Consider the following 18729-nt stretch of genomic DNA (forward strand, 5'->3'; position numbering starts at 1 on the left):
GGCCATCGCCACAAATAAAGGATGTGACAGTAGAAAAAAAAAAGAAAGAGACAAAGAAAGAGACAGATGAAGAAGAAACGACAGCACAAGCAGCTCAGGAGGAAAAACACGAAGAGAGCTGTAGACATCCCAGTCTGGTAAAGAAAAGAAGTAAGGTAGGGCAGCAAGGAAAAGTCAAGTCTGTCAGTTCACACCGCAATTGAGGAGGGGGGTGCACCGTTCCTGGAAGAACTGCAATACCAGGTCGATGCGTGGAGTGGATGGAGGAAGCTCCTATTCCATCTCCCTGCTCCAAAAATCCATTTAATATATTTTCCTCGGATAGAGGACGTATCAGATATTAAACTGATAAGAACAGATACTACACTTGATCTTAGCCAAAAGGCCGAGAAGCGATAGGTTGGAAATTTTTTATTAGACTATCTCCGCGGAGATGTGGCACACCCAATTGTGGGTATGATCTTTTAATTAGATGAAGATATGACTCTACCTATTTCAGGTGGGTTTTGATTGGTTTGCTGGAGTCCTTGGGAAGAGGAAGGATTTTGGAGAGAAACAACATAAGCCTCAGAAATGACAGCACTGACAGGAACTTCAGAGCAGAGCTAATACAGATGTCAACACTTGGAAGTGCTCAGGGATATTTTGAGCCCAGCAGATGTGGCCGTGAGGTGTTAAGCAGTTCAGAACCTGGAGACAGCCAAGGGTAGCCAAGAGATGAAAGCCAGGCCTGGAGAAGCAAAGTGAGGAAGCCCCACTGGAACAGAGGCTGAAAGCAACGAAGCCTGGAAGCAAGGGACCAGCAGATGCCAGCCACATTACCACCCACTGACAGAGGTGTTCCTGACCCATCGGCCTTCCTTGAATTAGGGTGTCTTTCACTGGATGCCTTAGTTTGGACAATTTTATATGCTTAGAACTATAAGCTGGTAACTTATTAAATTCCCCCTTTTAAAAGCCATTCCAGCTCTGGTATATTGCATTCTGGTATCTTGCAAACTAATACAATATTGTAAGTGGAATTTTTTTCTTGATTTCCTTCTCAGTTTGCTCAATACTAGAAATAGCACTGATCTTTGTTTGTTGATCTCATAATTTAACTCTTTGCTGTATTTATTAGCTCTACTAATTTTGTCATAGATTTTTGGGGGAACTTTATTTGCATAGGATCATGTCATTTGCAAATAGTGAGAAATTTACTTCCACCTTTCCAATTTGGGTGCCTTTTATTTCTTTGTTTTTTTTAGCTAACTGCTCTGGCAAGAACTTCCAGCACCATGTTGAATAACAGTGGTGATCATGATCATCTTGTCTTGTTCCAGATCTTAGAGGGAAACCTTTCAGTCTTTCACCATTGAGGATGATGTTAGCTGTAGCCTTTTATATATGTTCTTTATCATGGTGAGGAAGTTTCCTTCTATTCCTATTTTTTGAAATTTCTATCAAGAAAGGATGCTAGATTTTTTTCAAATGTCTTTTCTGCAACAATGGACATGATCATGTAGTTTTTCCCCTTTGTTTTGTTAATGTGATATATTACATTAATTGATTTTCTTACATTGGGCCAACCTTGCACACCTGGAATAAAACCCACTTGGTCATGGTGCATAATTATTTTAATGTGCTGTTGGATTCGATTTGTAGCATTTTTAATTTTTTAAATTGTTTTATTTTTTATTTTTTAAAAATTTATTTATTAATTAAAAAATTAACAAATGAAATAAAACATTAACATAGATAATCAGTAATTCACAATATCATCACTTAGTTGCATATTCATCATTTCTTAGAACATTTGCATCCATTCAGAAAAAGAAATAAAAAGACAATAGAAAAAGAAATAAAATGAAAACAGAAAAAAAAAAGATTATACCTACCATACCCCTTACTCCTAGCTTTCACCGATCACTAGCATTTCAAACTAAATTTATTTTAAAATTTGTTCCCCCTATTATTTATTTTTGTTCCATATGTTCTACTTATCTGTTGACAAGGTAGATAAAAGGAGCATCAGACACAAGGTTTTCACAATCACACAGTCACATTGTGACAGCTGTATCATTATACAATCATCCTCAAGAAACACGGCTACTGGAACACAGCTCTACATTTTCGGGCAGTTCCCTCCAGCCTCTCCATTACATCTTGAATAACAAGGTGATATCTACTCAGTGTGTAAGAATAACCTCCAGGATAACCTCTCGACTCTGTTTGGAATCTCTCAGCCATTGACACTTTGTCTCCTTTCACTCTTCCCTCTTTTGGTTGAGAAGATTTTCTCAATCCCTTGATGCTGAGTTTCAGCTCATTCTAGGGTTTTTCTCAATCCCTTGATGCTGAGTCTCTGCTCATTCTAGGATTTCTGTCCCACGTTGCCAGGAAGGTCCACACCCCTGGGAGTCATGTCCCATGTAGACACTGCTTGTGAGAATATCAAGAATTCAACTGGAGGGGTTGAATTTTCCCCAGTTCTCACCATTCTTTGCAAATACTTTTCCACTCACTGATCGAATCACTCTGGGATTCATCAGAACATCACTCTGGAAAAACCAACAAAATCTCATGTCCTACCTGAGATTCCAAGTACTTATGGTGTTCATCAATTTGTAGCATTTCGTTGAGGATTTTTGCATGTATATTCATAAAAGAAATTGGTCTCTACTTTTCTTTTCTTGTATTAGCCTTATCTGGCTTTGTTATGTGGGTGATGTTGACCTCATAGAATGAGTTAGGGAGTATTCCTTCCTCTTGAATTTTTTGGAAAAGTCTGAGCAGGATTGGTATTAATTCTTCTTAAATTTATTGGTGGAATCATCCTTGAAGCCATGTGTTCCTGGGCTTTTCTTTGCTAGAGGTTTTTGATGACTGATTCGGTCTCATTACTTGTAATTGATCTGTTGTGGTCTTCTGTTTCTTCTGGATTCAGTGCAGGTTGTTCATGTGTTTCTAGGAATTTGTCTACTTCATCTAGGTTGTCTAAGTTATTGGCATATCATTGTTCAAAGTATCGTCTTATGATCTTTTACATTTTTATGGGGTTAGTTATATGTCACCACTCTCATTTCTGATTTTATTTATCTTATTTATTTGCATTTTCTCTCTGTTTTTTTTTTTTTTTTTTTTTTGCTCAGTCTAGGTAAAGGTTTATCACCCTTGGACAGGACTTTCTTAATTCAGCATTTACCACCCAAAACATCACAAGGGACCCATGAAGGTGGAGCAGAGTCTTCTAAGCACCCTGGGGAGGGGATCATGAAGGATGCCAAAGCCTCTTTGATGTCTCCCTAAGGCTGTGCTTTCCTGGCCTGCCCAGTGAATGCAGTCCTTCACCCCACAGCATTGAGGAATCACTTGCATCTTTACATATCCACCACCTTTCCCCCTGTCTGGGGTGAGGTTGAAATAATGGCTGCCACTGCCTCTGTACAGGGTGGGTTGAAACAGTAACTCAGAGCTGGGACCCCTGCAAATTGAATGTGACAATCCAAAACCATGGTCAGTGATTGGCTGTGCTTACCCTGTTCTTGGGGAAGAAATATTTATATCTTTTTCTGTTGCCATGTCCCCTAGAAAATGATGTCCCCTAGAAAAGCCATGTTTTAATCTAAATCTCATTTCATCAAGGGACAATAATCCCTATTCAATACTGTAATATTTGAAACTGTAATCATAGCATCTTTCTGGAGATGTGATTTAATCAGGAGGGGTTGTTAAGCTGGATTAGGTGATGACATGTCTCCACCCACTTGGGTGGGTCTTGATAAGTTTCTGGAGTCCTATAAAAGAGGAAACATTTGGGAGAAAGAGAGAGATTCAGAGAGAGCAGACCAGAATGACTTAGCTATGAGAAGCAGAGTCCACCAGCCAACGACCTTTGGAGTTGAAGAAGGAAAATACCTCTCGGGGAGCTTCATGAAACAGGAAACCAGAAGAAGAAGCTAGCAGATGATGCCCTGTTCAGCCCGTGCCCTTCCAGATGAGAGAGAAACTCTGACTGTGTTCACCATATGCCCTTCCACTTGAGAGAGAAACCCTGAACTTCATCGGCTCATTGAACCAAGGTGTCTTTCCCTGGGTGCCTTTGGCTGGACATTTCTATAGACTTGTTATAATTGGGACATTTTCTCAGCCTTAGAACTGTAAACTAGCATATTTAAAAATTCCCCCTTTAAAAAGCCACTCTATTTCTGGTATATTGCATTCCGGCAGCTAGCAAGCTAGAACACCTGCCCATGAAAAAAAAATTATCGAGACTTGTTTGCAACGCAATACATGGTCTATCCCAGAGAATGATCCATGTGCACTTGAGAAAAATTCATATCCTGTGTTTGGGGATGTGATGATTGTATGTGTCTGTTAGGTCTAATTCGTTTATCATATTATTCAAGTTCTCTGTTTCTTTATTCGTCTTCTGGTTAGATGTTCGATGTATTGATAAGAATGGTGTATTGAAATCTTCAACTATTATTATAGAGGTGTTTATTTCTAAATTCAGTTTTGCCAGTGTTTGCCTCATGTATTTAAGGGTACCTTGTTTAAAGGCATAAATATTCACAATTTTTATATCTTCTTGGTGGATTACCACTTGTATTAATATACAGTGTCTTGCCTTATATCTTATAACAGCTTTTTTTTAAATTCAATTTTATTGAGATAAATTCACATGGCATAGAAACCATCCAAAGTATGCAATCACTGGTTCATAGTGTCATCACATGGTTGTTGCATACAGCCCCATAATCAAATTTGGATCGTTTAATTACTCCAGAAAAGATATAAAAAGAAAACCTTAATCCTCCTATACTTCTTATTCCCCCAAATTATTGAACCATGGAACTCTTGTGTATTTGTTACTATTGATGAAAGAGTATTAAATTATTACTGTTAATTCTAGTCTGTAGTTTTCAATAAGTACATTTTTTTCCATAAACCCCTTTATTATTACGTTATTATAATAGTGCCATACATTTGTTATAGTATGTGAAAAAACTTTTTTTATATTTGTAAAGTTAATCACGGACATTGTCCACCACAAGATTTACTGTATGTTCCCATATTTTAACCTCCAACTATCCAAACATTTACATTTACCCTGGTTAAACATTCTGCACGTATTAAGCAACTGCTTCCATTCTTTAGCCTCATCCTATATCTTGGTAACCTATATTCTATATTTTGTATCTATGAGTTTACACTTATATAATTAGTTCATATAGTGAGATCATAAAATATTTGTCTTTTTGTGTCTGACTTATTTCGCTTGTCATGTGCTTCAGGATTTCATTCCTCCTTACTGCTGAATAATTGTCCATCCTATGCATAGACCACATTTTGTTTAGCTATTCATTTGTTGATGGGTTGTTACCATCTTTTGGCAATTGTGAATAATGCTGCTATGAACATCAGTGTGAAAATGTCTGTTTGTGTCCCAGCTTTGTGATCATCCAATATGTCCTGAGTAGTGGAATTGCTGGGTTATCAGGCGACTCTATACTTAACTTTCTGAGGAACTGCCAAACCATCCTCCACAGTAGAGGTCATTTTACATTTCCAACACCAGTGAATAAGTGTTGCAATTTCTCCACATCCTCTCCAACATTTGTAGTTGCCTGTTTGTTTACTAACAACCATTCTCATACGCGTGAGAATTCTCCATTCTCTCCTTGTAGTTTTTATTTGCATTTTCTTAATAACTAGTAAAGCTGAGAATCTTTTCCTGTGCTTTCTAGCCATTTGTATTTCCTCTTTGGAGAAATGTCTATTCATGTCTTTTGTCCATTTTATAAATTTCGTTGTTTGTCTTTTTATTGTTGGATCGTAGGATTTCTTTATATACACTGGATATCAAACCCTTATCAGATACGTGGTTTCCAACTATTTTCTCCCATTGCAATGGTTGGTTTTTCACCCTTTTAACAAAATTCTTGAAGAACTGAAGGATTCGTTTTTGAGGAGTTCCCATTTATCTATTTTTTCTTCTATTGCTTTTATGTTGGGTGTAAAGTCTAAGAAAGTACTGCCTATTACTAGATTTTGAAGATGTTTCCCTACGTTTTTCTTCAAGGAGTTTTGGATATGAGATAGAGGTCCTCTTTCATTGCTTTATTATGGATATCCAGCTCTTCCAACACCATTTATTGAAGAGATTGGTCTATCCCAATTGAGTGATCTTGAGAGGCTTATCAAAAATCAATTTACCATAAATCTGAGTGTCTATTTCTCAGCTCTCAATTCGATTCCATTGATCAGTATGTCTACCTTTATGTCAGTATCATGTGGTTTTGACCACTGTGGCTTTATATTATGCTTTATAAGTTAGGAAGTGTGATACCTCCTACTTCATTCTTCTTTTTCAAGATGTTTTTGGCTATTCAAGGCCCTATGCCCTTCCAAATAAAATTGATAATTAGCTTTCCATTTCTGCAAACTAACCTGCTTTGGAATTTTGATTTCTATTGTGTTTAATGTGTAGACCAATTTGGGTAGAATTGACAACCCTTTTGACATTTAGCCTTCCAGTCCATGAATATGCAATGTCTTTCCTTTTATTCAGGTCTTCTTTTATTTTAGCAATGTTTTTTAGTTTTCTGCGTGCAAGCCCTTTACGTCATTGGTTAGGTTTATTCCCAGATATTTGATTCCTTTATGTGCTATTGTAAATGGAATTTTTTCCTTAATTATCTCCTCAGATTGCTCATTACTACTGTATTGTAACACCATTGATTTTTGCATATTGATCTTGTTTCCCACCACTTTGCTTAACTTGTTTATTAGCTCAAGTAGCACTGCTATTGTTTTTTTTCTGAATTTTCTAAATACATGATCATGCCATCTGTAAATAGTGACAGTTTTACTTTTTCTTTTCAATTTGGATGACTTTTATTTCCTTCTTGCCTAATTGCTCTAGTTAAAACTTCTAGCTCAATTTTTAATAGCAGTATTTTGCATCCATCTTAGTGGGAAAATTTTCAATCGCTCACCACTGAGTATGATAGGTTTTTCATATATGTCCTTTATCATGTTGAGAAAGTCTCCTTTGATTCCTACCTCTTAAAGTGTTGTTATCATAAAAGGATGATGAATTTTATCAAATGCCTTTCTGTGTCAATCAGGATGATGATGTGTTTTTTCCCTTTTAATTTATTAATGTGGTGTTACATTAATTGATTTTCTTGTGCTGAGCACCCTTGCATACCTGCAGTAAACCCCACTTGGTCATGGTGTATTATTTTGTTGAATTCTATTTGTAAGTATTTTGTTAAAGATTTTTGCATCTATAGTTATTACAGAGATTGGTCTGAAGTCTTCTTTTCTTGTAGTATTTTTATCCAGCTTTGGTATTAGGGTAATATTAGCTTCGTAGAATGCATGGGTAGTATTCCCTTTTCTTTAGTGTTTTGGAAGAGTTTGAGCAGGAATGGTATTAATTCTTCTTGGAATACTTGGTAAAACTCACCTGTGAAGGAATTCAGTCCTGGGCTTTTCTTTTTTGGTAGGATTTCTTTTTATTGTATAATATAGCATATATACAAAGCAAACAAGGGAAAAGCAAAACTTTTCAAAGCGCTCTTCAACAAGTAGTTACAGTTCAGTAGTTGTAGTTTGAGTTGTAGTTCCAGAGTTTGTCACAGGCTACCATACAATCTTCTCAGATTCTTCCTTCTAGCTGCTCCAGAATATAGTAGTCTAGAAGGAATAAATTTTTTTTCATCATCACAATTGACTTTTTTTCTTTTCTGTGAAAAATGAGAGAAATACAAAAAAGCAATAAATTTCAAAGCTCAGTGAAACAATTAATTGTAGAACAGATTTCAGGGTTTGGTATGGGTTACAATTCCACAATTTTAGGTTTTTAGTTCTAGCTGCTCTAGGATTTGGAGACTAAAAGAAATAACAATTTAATGATTCAGCAATCATATTAATTTGTTAAATCCTACATTCTCTGTATAACTCCACCATCACCTTTGATCTTTCTATCCCATTTTTTAAGGATATTTGGGCTATGGCTATTCTAACTTTTTCATGTTGGAAGGGTCTGTCAGTACTATGGGGTAGGGAGATGGAATTAGCTCTTTTTTAGAAGAGGCTGGGCCCTCTAGATTTCAGGATTTGTCTGTTCCAGGGAATTATCTGTAAGTTGTAGGTTTCTGGAAAGTTACTCCAGTGCATATATTGTATTCCCTCTATCTCTTTTTATCCTTTAAATTTACCTTACTAGTACTCTTTAATTCTGTGCCCTCCTGCAGACCTCCTTTTCTTGTCTTTTTTTTTTTTTTTTTTTTTACGTGGCAGAATTCACTTTAGTATTTCTTGTAGGGCCAGTCTCTTGGCGACAGATTCTTTCAGGATTTCTTTTTCTGTGAAAATTTTAAACTCTTTCTCAGTTTTGAAGGAAATTTGGCTGGGCACAGAATTCTTGGCTGTAAGTCTTTCTCTTTCAGGATCTTAAATATATCATGCCACTGCCTTCATGTCTCCAAAGTGCCAGATTAGTAGCTTGAACTCAGTCGTTGTGCTTTTTCTTGTATATGGTAGATTGTTTTTCCCTTGCTTTTTAAAAAAAATTCTGCTTCTCTTCAAACATTTGGTGGACTGATTAGTATGTGTCTTGGGGAAGACCTTTCTGGATTTATTCTATTTGGAGTTTATTGAGATTCTTTGACTTGTATATTTATGTCCTTTAAAGAGTTGGGAAGTTTTCCCCCATTATATTCTCAACTAATCTTCCTAGCCCTTTACTCTTCTCTTTTGAAGTCACCAACGATTCTTATATTTGTGTGCTTTGTTTTGTCCACCATTTCCCTGAGATTCAATTAAAAATTTTCCATCTTTTTTTGCCATTTGTTGTTTTGAGTGTTCAAAATTAGTTGTCCTGTCCTCTAATTCACTTATTCTTTCTTCTGCCTCATCAAATCTGCTGTTATGTGTCTCTGCTGTTTTTTATTTGATTTACAGCATCTTTTCTCTGTGATATCTGTTATTTTTCTATTTATTCTTTCAAATTCCTTTTTATGCTCTTCTAATGTCTTCTTGATCTCTTTTATGTCATTAGCCATCCCATCTATTTTATTTAGTAGACTTACATGAACATCTTTGAGTAGTTGTTCCAACGTCTGTGTCTCCTCTGTGTTCTAATTTGGTCTTTAGACTGGGCTATCTCTGTCTGCATCATGATATGTTTAGTGATCTGCTGCTGACTGCACAGCATGTACATACCTTGATTGATTTACTTTGGAAGTTGATTTCCTTCAGTAGTCTAAAGGCTTGTATTTGTGGGATGGATGTGTAGCAGGATGTAGGGTATGGGGCCAGGCACAACAGTGAGGTGATGCATTGCAGCGCAGGTATAGGTGCAGGTTGTGGATATTATGCTGGTGCCTGTGAGCATGAGTGCCCAGCAGTGGGACAGGATATGGTTGTGTGGGTGCATGGGTCTGGGGCGCAGGGCCCTGGTGAGCACTGGTCTAGGACATGGGGCCCTTTGTGCACATGTGCAGAACTAGGGCAGCAGGTTGGTCTTGTGCCTGCATGGGCTGGTGGCAGATGTGGCCCAGCTGCTTAGATCAGAACTTACCCAGAGCTGGGGTCATGACTTGGAGGCTGTGGGGGCGGGTATTACCTCAGGAGGGGTGGTACAAGACTGCAGTTGTGCAGGAGAGGTGGATCGGGCTTGGACAGGCATGTGTGCACATGGAATGGGGTTATAGGGTGTGTACATGCATGAGGGGTTGTGGGGCAGGGTGCTTGGAGCACAAGGGGTGGGGGCAGGTAACAGAGCTTAGGTGCGTGGGTTGTGGGATGAGTCCTGGGTCAGGGGCTGCACTGGTGAGGGTAGTGCATTCAAGGAATGCTGCTTGGCTTACTTCCTATTACCCGTCTCCCCTCCATGCACTCCTGAGGGCTCCTGGCTTCCATGTTAGGCTGTTTGCACCAGCCCGAAGGTCACCAGTTCTCTGCTTCTCATTTCCTTAGGTTTTGCAACCAGGACCACCCTTTGTGGTGCAGAAGACTCTCCCAGGTCACTTACACCCTGGAAATGCCATCTCAGGCACATTCCTATCCCTTCTTTCCCGATTTCTTAGAGCAGGGTTGAACTGGATCTATCCTATTCTGCCATCTTCACAGAACTCCCAGTCTCTCCTTCATTTATTTTTATTTAAAAAAAAATTGGGGGGGGGGATGCATGGTCCAGTAATTGAACCTGGGTCTCCCGCATGGAAGGCGAGCTTTCTACCATTGATCCACTTGTGCACCCTTCTCCTTCATTTCTTTTGGGGGGGAGGAGAGTGCATGGTCCAGGAATTGAACTGGCATTTGTCACATGCAAGGTGAGCATTCTACCACTAAACACTTGTCCTTCATTTTTAAGGCAGTTTTGCCTTCAAAGAATTTTGAAGATAAAGGATCTACCCACGGAATTTTGGACTGGAAGTTTTTCTTTTTTAGTACCATAAATACATCATACTACCTGCCTTCTCATTTCTATGATTTCTGATGAGAAATTGAACTGAGTCTTATTGAAAATACCTTATGTGAGATGAATCACTTTTTTCATACTGATTTCAGAATTCTCTTTTTATCTTTGAAATTTGATACTCTGATTAGTATGTGTCTCGAAGTAGTTCCATTAGGGTTTATTCTCCTTAGAGTACATTGCACATCTTGGACATGTATATTTATGTCTTTCTTAAAGGTTGTGAAATATTTGGTCATTATTTCCTCAAATAATCTTTCTCCCCTTTTTCCCTTCTCTTCTTTTATGGGATACTCATGATGCATACGTTTGTGTGTTTCATGCTGTCACTCAAATCCTTAAGACATCACTCAATTTTTTTTATCCTTTTCTCTATCTGTTCTTCTGAATGTATGATTTTTATTCTCTGTCTTCTATTTCACTGGTTCTTTTTTTCTGCACAGTGTATTTTTAATCATCATGGTAGTGCTTTCCAGCCCTGTAATTTCTATGTTTCTTTTTAAACTTTCAAATTCTTCTTTATAGTCATGCATTACCTTCTCACTAACTTTTAGTTCTATATCCATATTTTCCTTCATCTCCTTGAATCAGTTTAGGAGGTTTGTTTGAGCTCCTTTGATTACTTGTTCAGAATTCTGTGTCTCCTCTGAAGTTTTAATTTTTTCCCTTGACTGAGTCATATTTTCCTCTTTTTTAGTGTTGCTTGTAATTTTTGCTGATGCCTAGGCATCTGGTTATTTTGATATGTAGACTCTAAATTTCAGTTTCCACCTCTTATCTTGGGTTTTATTGTTGACTAGCTTTGTGTTAAAGCTCTTCTTTGACAGTTGTTCCACCTTATTCTGGGCCTTTAGTGTAACCTGTATTTAATTATTCAGATTTTCTCAGTTCCCTTTCACCTGATTCTTGTCCTGGATATGTGGTACAATTTTTAAGATTGAGATTTTTCTGCAATTGTGCTACCTCTAAGAGAAAGCTTCCATTCCTTTTCTTTTTCTCCAGAAATCTTGATCTGTTACTGTGTGTTTTCATTCTGAATTTTCTTCCTAATGCTTATGATTGGTTTAACTTCTCTTCCTCACTCAGTACCTTCTTTTCCTTATACTTTTCAGTTTGGGGACCTTTCTTGTCTTATAGCAGTTTAGTCCCATTCCCACCACCACTTTTTTGTCTGTGAGGTTTTTCAGCATCTGTTTATTTTCCCTGTTAAGATATTCTACCCTGGGGAGCCAGATGGGTTTGTTGAGTTCAAACCAAAATGCACAGACTATGAAAACCAAAGTTCAGAATAAGTTTATTGAGCTAAAGTGGCACATGTGCAGAACAGTACTAAAAGAAAGTTGCAGCTCAAAGCAGAGACTACTAGGAAGCAATTTATGTGGCTTCTTAGAACCAGAGAGCATGTGGGTGAATGGGGAGGGGAGAAGGGAGATGTGAGCTATATGAGTTGTCTTGGGCAAGATGCCCTTGGGTCATGGATCATAAATCTGCAAAACTATGCAGACAGGTTGTTCGCGCAGGAATGGGCCCATCTGGTGAAGATAAGTAGAATCATGTTACAGGTCATCTTTTCTCCTTAGGGTAGTATTACAGAGGCAGGGGTCTTAATTAGCACCACAAAAGATTGTTGGTTTGTCAGCCTGACTCACCATCTTCTTCTTTGTGGTTTTCTGGGTGAAATGGGAGTTCAAGCAAATCATGGTGGTTAATAAAACTATTTATTTTTCCAGTGTTACATTCACTCCTTTTGGTCAAGGGAATCTGGGACTCCACAAAGGCTAAGTACGCTTAGTGTGGGTTTTGTGGCTTGATACCTGTGCTGATTTGAAACTGTTATGTACCTCAGAAAAGCCATGCTCTTTTATTCCCATCTTGGGGGACAGATCTATTGTTGGGAAGGACCTTTCAATTAAGTTGTTTCTGTGATGATCTGACCTGCCCTTTCAAGGTGGATCTTAATTCACTTACTGAAGTCCTTTAATAGGAAGACATTTTGGAGAAAGCACATGCTTGGATATAGAAAATCTCCTAGGAGATGCTAAGCTAAGAGATGAAATCTAGAGTTTGCCCTGGAGAAGCTAAGAGAGGACCCACAGATGCCTAGAGAGAGTAATGTCCCAGACACTGTAAGAGAAGACTCACAGGACATAGAGAAAAATCACTGGAATCAGAAGCTAAAAGAAATAAACCAAGGTCAAGGACCAACAGACACCAACCAACCACAGGCCTTCACAGCTGATGCAAGTGTGCCAGATGCTGGTGACCTTTCTTTAGAGTCCAAGTATCATCTTGTTGATGCCTTAATTCAGATATTTTCATGGCCTTAGAACTGTAAAATTGTAACCTAATACATCCCTTTTGTAAAAGTTTATCCATTCAGACTTCTGGGAAGATAGCCAACTAGAGTAGCTCAAGCTTAGCCCTGCTTCATGGAAAAGTTAGAGAAGGAACAGAAGGGCAACTGAGGTGGTGATTCTGGAGTGTGGCTGACCTGGGAGAGCCTTCTGCCCCACATGTGGCAGCCCTGGTTGCAGAGGCTGAGAAACTGAGAGGTAGAAGGCTGGAGCCTTGCATGCAGGTGCCGAGCCGTGGAGCCCGCAGGACTGCATGGACAGGAGCATAGGACTAGGAATTACGCCAGGCTATGTTCCTTGTGCATGCTACCTTCACAGGTCCAGACACGTGACCAGTGACTCACTCCGCACCCCATGCACCTGAACCCCGTCACATGTTCCCATTCCCCGAGCTCCAGGCACCCCCACCCAACCAGCCCCCAGTGCATGTACCTGCTCCCACCCCCACCCCAACTGCGGCTCAACCTACCTCTCCTACATCCCTCCTGAGCACTACCTCCCCCCGCACCCCCCCCCCCCCGTTTCCTGTAAGCTGTTGTCAGCACATAAATGTTGCGGGCACTAACCTCCATACCTAGGCTACTCACCCTACCCACCATCTGCTTACAGCACTCCCAGGCCCTGGCATGCACACAGGCCCCCAATCATGTCATTCAGTTCTGGGAACTGTGCTTTACAGCAGTCCTAGAACTGCTCATGTGCACAGCCCTCAGCTTCACTTCCCAGCTCTGAGAAAATGCCAACCTATGCAACTGGGTCATATCTGCCCCCAACCCATGAAAGCATAACACTGACCTGCTGCCACAGCTCTACACATGCGCACAAATGGCCCCATGCCCCAGACCAGTGCACCTGCACAGCTACATCCTCCCTGGCTGCTGGGCACCCACATTCAAAAGTACCAGCATAACATCCCCAACCTGTGCCCATACTTGCCCTGAAATAAATAACCTTACTGAGTGCTCCACCCTGTACCCTACTCCCTGCTGTACAACCATCCATAAACATACGGCCTTAGACTACTGAAAGAAATCAATTCCCAAAGTAAATCAATCGATATTTACATGCAATGAAGATAGCAGAAGACCACTAAGAATATCACAATGCAGACAGATATAGTCCTGCCTAATGACCAAATTAAAACACCAGAGGAGACACAGACATTGGAACAACTAATCAAAGATGTTCATACAACTCTACTTAATAAAATAAGTGGAATAGCAATTGACATACAGGAGATCAAGAAGACAGTAGAAGAGCATAAAGAGAAATTTGAAAGAATAAATAGAAAAATAGCAGATGTTACAGAGATTAAAAACTCTGTTGACCAAATAAAAAACATACTAGAGGCACATAACACCAGTTTTGAAGAGATAGAAGAACGAATAAGTGATACAGAAGATAGGATAATGGACTTCAAAGACTCAAAACAGCAAATGGCCAAAAAAAAAAGATGAAAAAAATTGAATTGGAACTCAGGGAAATGATAGACAAAACAAAGTGCACAAATATGAGAGTCATTGGTGTCCCAGAATGAGAAAAGAGGAGTAAAGGGCTAGGAAGAGTAGTTGAGGTTATAATGGGGGAAAACTTCCCAACCATTGCAAAGGACATAAATATACAAGTCAAAGAATCCCAATGAACTCCACACAGAATAAATCCAAATAGGCCTTCCTCAAGGCACATACTAATCAGTCTGTCAAATGTTGAAGAGAAATAGAAAATCCTGAAAGTGGCAAGAGAAAAACAATCTACTACATACAAGGGAAACCAAATAAGACTGAACTCAGACTACTCAGCTAGCACCCTGGAGGTGAGAAGGCAGTGGCATGATATTTCCAAGATCCTGAAGAGAAAAACTTCCAGCCAAGAATTCTGTACCCAGCCAAATTGTCCTTCAAAATTGAGGGAGAGATTAAAGTTTTCACAGACAAAGAAGTCCTGAAAGAATTTGTCAATAAGAGACTGGCCCTACAAGAAATACTAAAAAGACTTTTGCCGGCTGAAAAAAAAAAAAAGACAGGAGAGGGAGATCTGGAGGAGGGCACAGAATTGAAGAATACCACTAAAGGCAATTTAAAGAATACAAAGAGAAAGATGGAAAAGAATTTATAGATCTGACAAATAAAATTTAAAAAGATGAGATGATGGAATCAAGAAATGCCTTTTCAGTAATAACTTTTAAAGTTGACAGACTAAATTTACCAATTAAAAGGTATGGATTGGCAGAATGGATTAAGAAACATAATCCAGTGATATGCTGCTTACAAGAGGCTCATCTTAGACACAAGGATACAAATAGATTGAAAGTGAAAGGATGTAAAAAATTTTTCCATGCAAGTTGTAACCAAAAGAAAGTAGGAGTAGGTATACTAATTTTGGATGAAATAGACTTTAAATGTAAAGACATCATAAGAAACAAAGAAGGACGCTACATACAAATTAAAGGGTCAATTCACCAAGAAGATATAACAATCATAAATGTTTATGCTCCCAATCAAGGAGCACCAAAATACGTGAGACAGACATTGGCAAAACTGAAGGTAGTGATAGAAGTTTCAACAATAATAGTAGGAGACTTCAATACACCACTCTCTTCTATATATTATAGAGCAAGAACCCAGAAGATCAACAAGGAAATAGAGAAGTTAAACAACGTGATAAATGAATTAGACCTAGTAGACATATATAGGTCATTGCACCCCAAAGCACAAGGATATACATTTTTCTCTAGTGCTAATGGAACATTCTCTAAGATCTGCTGGGGCAAAAACAGGTCTTTATAAATTAAAAAACAGTGAAATTATTTAAAGCACTTTTCTGATCACAGGGGAATGAAGATGGATCTCAATAACCACCAAAGAATGAGAATATTCACAAATATATGGTGATTAAATAACACACTCTTAAACAACTGGTGGGTCAAAGAAGAAATTGCTAGAGAAATCAGTAGCTATCTGGAGATGAATGAAAATGAGAATACAATTTATCAGAACTTACAGGATGTGGCAAAGGCTGTTCTGAGAGGGAAATTTATTGCCCTATATGCCTATATTAAAAAACAAGAAACAGCAAAAATCAAGGATTTAGCAGTACACCTGTGGGACCTTGAGAAAGAACAGCAAACTAATCCCAAAGCAAATAGAAGAAGAGGAATAACAAAGTTTAAAGCAGGGATAAATGAATGAGAGAACAAAAGAACAATAGAAAAAATTAATAAAACCAAAAGTTGGTTCTTTGAGAAAATCAGTAAAATTGATGGGCCATTAGCAAGACTAACAAAGAAAAAAAAGAGAAAGGATGCAAAAAAAAAATCAGAAATGAGAAGGGATGCCTTATCACAGGCCCTGGAGAAATAAAAGAAATCATGAGACTACTATAAACTAATATATGCCAACAAATTAGCCAACTTAGTTGAAATGGACAAATACCTGGAGAAAATAAACAAGCTACACTGAAGAAATAAAAGAAATCATTAGAGGATACTATGAATAACTATACGCCAACAAACTAGACAACTTAGATGGAATGGTCAAATTTCTGGAGACACACAAACAAGCTACACTCACGCAGGAAGAAATAGAAGATTTCAATAAACCAATCACAGGTAAAGACATTCAATCAGTCATCAAAAATCTTCCTAAAAAGAAAAGCCCAGGGCCAGATGACTTCACAGGGGAATTTTATCAAACATTCCAAAAAGAACTAACACCAATCCTGCCCAAAGTTTTCCAAAAAATTGAGAAAAAAGGAAGTCTACCTAACTCAATTTATGAAGCTAATATCATTTTAATACCCAAACTAGGTAAAGATGCTATAAGAAAGGAAAACTAAAGATCAATTTCCCTAATGAACACAGATGCAAAAATTGTCAATAAAATATTAGCAAATTGAATCCAACAGCACATTAAAAGAATATGCACCATGACCAAGTGGGGTTTAAACCAAGAATGCAAGGATGGTTCAACACAAGAAAATCAATTAATGTAATACAGCACATCTTGATTGATGCTGAAAAAGCATTTGACAAAATTCAGCATCCTTTTCTGATAAAAACACTCCAAAAGATAGGAATAAAAAATAACTACCTCAAAATGATAAAGAGAATATATGAAAACCCTATAGCCTGCATCATACTCAATGGAGAGAGACTGAAATCTTTCCCCTAAGATCAGCAACAAGATAAGGGTGCCAACTGTCACCACTATTATCCAACATTGTGCTAGAAGTTCTAGCTAGAGCAATCAGGCAAGCAAAGAAATTAAAGACATCCAAATTGGAAAGGAAGAAGTAAAACTCTCATTATTTGCAGATGATATGATACTATACTTGGACGATCCTGAGAAATCTACCACAAAGTTACTTGAGCTAATAAATTCAGCAAGGTGGCAGGATATAAAATTAATGTGCAAAAATCAGTAACATTTCTATACACAAGCAATGAGCAAGCTGTAGGAGTCAGTTAAGGAAAAAGTTCCATTCAAAATATCAACTAAAAGAATTGAGTACTTAGGAATGAACCTAACTAGGGATGTAAAGAACTTGTACACAAAAAATTGCATAACACTGCTAAAAGAAATCAAAGGAGATCTAAATAGGTGGAAAGACATTCCCTGCTCATGGATAGGAAGGCTAAATATAGTTAAGATGTCAATTCTCCACAAATTGATCTACAAATTCAACACAACACCAATAAAAATCCCACTATGGAAGAGTGTTTGGTGGTTCCTCCTACTTTGAAGATTTGCAAAAGCTAACTACCAAATTCATCTGGAATGGAAAAAAAAAACCCCAAATAGCTAAAAGCATCCTAAAAAAGAAAGAATGAAGTGGGAGTATTAACACTCACTGACTTTAAAACCTATTATAAAGCCACAGTGGTCAAAACAGCATGGTACAGGCACAAAGACAGAAGCATTGACCAATGGAATCAAATCAAGAGTGCAAAAATAGCCCACCAAATCTATGGTCAGTTGATTTTTGACAAGGCCCCCAAATCCTTTGAACTGGGACAAAATAAGCTTTTCAATAATTGGGCATGGAAGAACTGGATATCAATCGCCAAGAGAATGAAAGAGGACCCCTATCTTACACCCTACACAAAAATTAACTCAAAGTGGACCAAACACCAAATTATAAGAACTAGCACCATAAAGCTTCTAGAAGAAAACGTAGGGAAACATCTTCAAGAACTATTAATAGGAGGTGGCGTCCTAAACTTTACACCCAAAGCACAAGCAACAAAAGAAAAAATAGATAAATGGGAACTCCTTAAAATGAAATGCTTCTGTACTTCAAAAGATTTTGACAAAAAGGTGAAGGGACAGACAATTCAATGGGAGAAAATATTTGGAAATCACATATCGGACAAAGGGTTGATTTCCTGTATATACAAAGAAATCATACAACTCAACAACAAAAGAACAAACCAATCCATTTATAAAATGGGCTAAAGATTTGAATAGGCATTTTTCTGAAGAGCAAATACAGATGGTTCAAAAGCACATGAAAAGATGCTCATTTTCATTGGCTATAAGGGAAATGCAGATCAAGACTACAGTGAAATACCACCTTACACCTATAAGAATGACTGCTATTAAACAAATAGGAAACTATAAATGTTGGAGAGGATGTGGAGAAACTGGGACACTTATGCACTGCTGGTGGGAATGTATAATGGCACAGCCACCATGGAAGACTGTTTAGTGGCTCCTTAGGGAACTAAATATTGAGTTGCCCTCTGAGCGAGCAATAGCACTACTTGGTATATACCCAGAAGATTTGAAAGCAATTACACAAACAGACATTTGCACATCGATGTTCACAGCAGCATTATTCACAATCGCCAAAAGATGGAAACAAGCCAAAAGTCCATCAACAGATGAGTGGATCAACAAAAGG

The 18729-nt window shown here is 38.1% G+C and overlaps 1 non-coding gene across 1 annotated transcript; it reads right to left on the bottom strand.

Annotated features, from left to right (window-relative positions):
- Window positions 1-206: 206 nt before the first annotated feature.
- LOC143665848 (U2 spliceosomal RNA) lies at window positions 207-397 on the bottom strand. The gene has a single exon (XR_013167244.1). It is a non-coding gene; the product is annotated as a U2 spliceosomal RNA (small nuclear RNA).
- Window positions 398-18729: the final 18332 nt, after the last annotated feature.

This window comes from Tamandua tetradactyla, chromosome 21 (genome assembly GCF_023851605.1).
Source record: "Tamandua tetradactyla isolate mTamTet1 chromosome 21, mTamTet1.pri, whole genome shotgun sequence".
Lineage (NCBI taxonomy): Eukaryota > Metazoa > Chordata > Mammalia > Pilosa > Myrmecophagidae > Tamandua > Tamandua tetradactyla.